Consider the following 4876-nt stretch of genomic DNA (forward strand, 5'->3'; position numbering starts at 1 on the left):
AGCAGTATTACAGAGCAATAGTGATAAAAACTGAATGGTATTGGTACAGAGACAGACAGATAGACCAATGGAACAGAATTGAAGACCCAGAAATGAACCCACACACCTATGGTCACTTGATTTTTGACAAAGGAGCCAAAACTATCAAATGGAAAAAAGATAGCATTTTCAGCAAATGGTGCTGGTTCAACTGGAGGTCAACATATAGAAGAATGCAGATTGATCCATGCTTATCACCCTGTACAAAGCTTAAGTCCAAGTGGATCAAGAACCTCCACATCAAACCAGACACACTCAAACTAATAGAAGAAAAACTAGGGAAGCATCTGGAACACATGGGCACTGGAAAAAATTTACTGAACAAAACACCAGTGGCTTACGCTCTAAGATCAAGAATCGACAAATGGACCCGCGGATCCCGGCCCGCAGCAGCTCTCTGCTCCCAGACCCGGTGAGAGAGAGACAGGCACAGGTCTTCCTGGTTGCTGCCGCTGCAGAGAGCCCGTGGGCAGCACCCCACGAGCGAACTTGAGCCTCGGGACCACAGGTAAGACCAAATTTTCTGCTGCAAGAAAGCTGCCTGGTGAGCTTGGGACACACGGAAGCAGAATTTCTCTAGGACCGGGCACGTTCTGTGTTTACCGGAAGTCCCACACCCGCGGATCCCGGCCCGCAGCAGCTCTCTGCTTCCAGACCCGGTGAGAGAGAGACCCAACCGCCTGGTCAGGTGGGCACTCCTGAGGCTGCAGAGCGGAAGAGACCACCAACACTGCTCACCCCTGCCCACATCCCTGGCCCAAAAGGAAACTGTATAAGGCCTCTGGGCTCCCGTGGGGGAGGGCCCAGGAGCGGCAGGACCCCTGCCTGAGACACCACCGGACCCTGAAAGAAACAGACCGGATAAACAGTTCTCTGCACCCAAATCCCGTGGGAGGGAGAGCTAAACCTTCAGAGAGGCAGACAAGCCTGGGAAACCAGAAGAGACTGCTCCCTGCACACACATCTCGGACGCCAGAGGAAAAAGCCAAAGACCATCTGGAACCCTGGTGCACTGAAGCTCCCGGAAGGGGCGGCACAGGTCTTCCTGGTTGCTGCCGAAGCAGAGAGCCCGTGGGCAGCACCCCACGAGCGAACTTGAGCCTCAGGACCACAGGTAAGACCAAATTTTCTGCTGCAAGAAAGCTGCCTGGTGAACTCAAGACACAGGCCCACAGGAACAGCTGAAGACCTGTAGAGAGGAAAAACTACACTCCCGAAAGCAGAACACTCTGTCCCCATAACTGACTGAAAGAGAGGAAAACAGGTCTACAGCACTCCTGACACACAGGCTTATAGGACAGTCTAGCCACTGTCAGAAATAGCAGAACAAAGTAACACTAGAGATAATCTGATGGCGAGAGGCAAGCGCAGGAACACAAACAACAGAAACCAAGACTACATGGCATCATCGGAGCCCAATTCTCCCACCAAAGCAAACACGGAATATCCAAACACACCAGAAAAGCAAGATCTAGTTTCAAAATCATATTTGATCATGATGCTGGAGGACTTCAAGAAAGACGTGAAGAACTCCCTTAGGGAAATAAAGGAAAACATTAATAAACAAGTAGAAGCCTACAGAGAGGAATCGCAAAAATCCCTGAAAGAATCACAAAAATCCCTGAAAGAATTACAGGAAAACACAATCAAACAGCTGAAGGAATTAAAAATGGAAATAGAAGCAATCAAGAAAGAACACATGGAAACAACCCTGGATATAGAAAACCAAAAGAAGAGACAAGGAGCTGTAGATACAAGCTTCACCAACAGAATACAAGAGATGGAAGAGAGAATCTCAGGAGCAGAAGATTCCATAGAAATCATTGACTCAACTGTCAAAGATAATGTAAAGCGGAAAAAGCTACTGGTCCAAAACATACAGGAAATCCAGGACTCAATGAGAAGATCAAACCTAAGGATAATAGGTATAGAAGAGAGTGAAGACTCCCAGCTCAAAGGACCAGTAAATATCTTCAACAAAATCATAGAAGAAAACTTCCCTAACCTAAAAAAAGAGATACCCATAGACATACAAGAAGCCTACAGAACTCCAAATAGATTGGACCAGAAAAGAAACACCTCCCGTCACATAATTGTCAAAACACCAAATGCACAAAATAAAGAAAGAATATTAAAAGCAGTAAGGGAAAAAGGTCAAGTAACATATAAAGGGAGACCTATCAGAATCACACCAGACTTCTCGCCAGAAACTATGAAGGCCAGAAGATCCTGGACTGATGTCATACAGACCCTAAGAGAACACAAATGCCAGCCCAGGTTACTGTATCCAGCAAAACTCTCAATTAACATTGATGGAGAAACCAAGATATTCCATGACAAAACCAAATTTACACAATATCTTTCCACAAATCCAGCACTACAAAGGATAATAAATGGTAAAGCCCAACATAAGGAGGCAAGCTATACCCTAGAAGAAGCAAGAAACTAATCGTCTTGGCAACAAAACAAAGAGAATGAAAGCACACAAACATAACCTCACATCCAAATATGAATATAAAGGGAAACAATAATCACTATTCCTTAATATCTCTCAATATCAATGGCCTCAACTCCCCAATAAAAAGACATAGATTAACAAACTGGATACGCAACAAGGACCCTGCATTCTGCTGCCTACAGGAAACACACCTCAGAGACAAAGACAGACATTACCTCAGAGTGAAAGGCTGGAAAACAACTTTCCAAGCAAATGGTCAGAAGAAGCAAGCTGGAGTAGCCATTCTAATATCAAATAAAATCAATTTCCAACTAAAAGTCATCAAAAAAGGTAAGGAAGGACACTTCATATTCATCAAAGGAAAAATCCACCAAGATGAACTCTCAATCCTAAATATCTATGCCCCAAGTACAAGGGCACCTACATACGTAAAAGAAACCTTACTAAAGCTCAAAACACACATTGCACCTCACACAATAATAGTGGGAGATTTCAACACCCCACTCTCATCAATGGACAGATCATGGAAACAGAAATTAAACAGTGATGTCGACAGACTAAGAGAAGTCATGAGCCAAATGGACTTAACGGATATTTATAGAACATTCTATCCTAAAGCAAAAGGATATACCTTCTTCTCAGCTCCTCATGGTACTTTCTCCAAAATTGACCATATAATTGGTCAAAAAACGGGCCTCAACAGGTACAGAAAGATAGAAATAATCCCATGCGTGCTATCGGACCACCACGGCCTAAAACTGGTCTTCAATAACAATAAGGGAAGACTGCACACATATACGTGGAAATTGAACAATGCTCTACTCAATGATAACCTGGTCAAGGAAGAAATAAAGAAAGAAATTAAAAACTTTTTAGAATTTAATGAAAATGAAGATACAACATACTCAAACTTATAGGACACAATGAAACCTGTGCTAAGAGGAAAACTCATAGCGCTGAGTGCCTGCAGAAAGAAACAGGAAAGAGCATATGTCAGCAGCTTGACAGCACACCTAAAAGCTCTAGAACAAAAAGAAGCAAATACACCCAGGAGGAGTAGAAGGCAGGAAATAATCAAACACAGAGCTAAAATCAACCAAGTAGAAACAAAAAGGACCATAGAAAGAATCAACAGAACCAAAAGTTGGTTCTTTGAGAAAATCAACAAGATCGATATACCCTTAGCCAGACTAACGAGAGGACACAGAGAGTGCGTCCAAATTAACAAAATCAGAAATGAAAAGGGAGACATAACTACAGATTCAGAGGAAATTCAAAAAAATCATCAGATCTTACTATAAAAACCTATATTCAACAAAATTTGAAAATCTTCAGGAAATGGACAATTTCCTAGACAGATACCAGGTATCGAAGTTAAATCAGGAACAGATAAACCAGTTAAACAACCCCATAAATCCTAAGGAAATAGAAGCAGTCATTAAAGGTCTCCCAACCAAAAAGAGCCCAGGTCCAGACGGGTTTAGTGCAGAATTCTATCAAACCTTCATAGAAGACCTCATACCAATATTATCCAAACTATTCCACAAAATTGAAACAGATGGAGCCCTACCGAATTCCTTCTACGAAGCCACAATTACTCTTATACCTAAACCACACAAAGACACAACAAAGAAAGAGAACTTCAGACCAATTTCCCTTATGAATATCGATGCAAAAATACTCAATAAAATTCTGGCAAACCGAATTCAAGAGCACATCAAAACACTCATCCACCATGATCAAGTAGGCTTCATCCCAGGCATGCAGGGATGGTTTAATATACGGAAAACCATCAACGTGATCCATTATATAAACAAACTGAAAGAACAGAACCACATGATCATTTCATTAGATGCTGAGAAAGCATTTGACAAAATTCAACACCCCTTCATGATAAAAGTCCTGGAAAGAATAGGAATTCAAGGCCCATACCTAAACATAGTAAAAGCCATATACAGCAAACCAGTTGCTAACATTAAACTAAATGGAGAGAAACTTGAAGCAATCCCACTAAAATCAGGGACTAGACAAGGCTGCCCACTCTCTCCCTACTTATTCAATATAGTTCTTGAAGTTCTAGCCAGAGCAATCAGACAACAAAAGGAGATGAAGGGGATACAGATCGGAAAAGAAGAGGTCAAAATATCACTATTTGCAGATGACATGATAGTATATTTACGTGATCCCAAAAGTTCCACCAGAGAACTACTAAAGCTGATAAACAACTTCAGCAAAGTGTCGGGGTATAAAATTAACTCAAATAAATCAGTTGCCTTCCTCTATACAAAAGAGAAACAAGCCGAGAAAGAAATTAGGGAAACGACACCCTTCATAATAGACCCAAATAATATAAAGTACCTCGGTGTGACTTTAACCAAG

This window comes from Rattus norvegicus, chromosome 1 (genome assembly GCF_021556685.1).
Source record: "Rattus norvegicus strain SHRSP/BbbUtx chromosome 1, alternate assembly SHRSP_T2T, whole genome shotgun sequence".
Classification (NCBI taxonomy): Eukaryota; Metazoa; Chordata; class Mammalia; order Rodentia; family Muridae; genus Rattus; species Rattus norvegicus.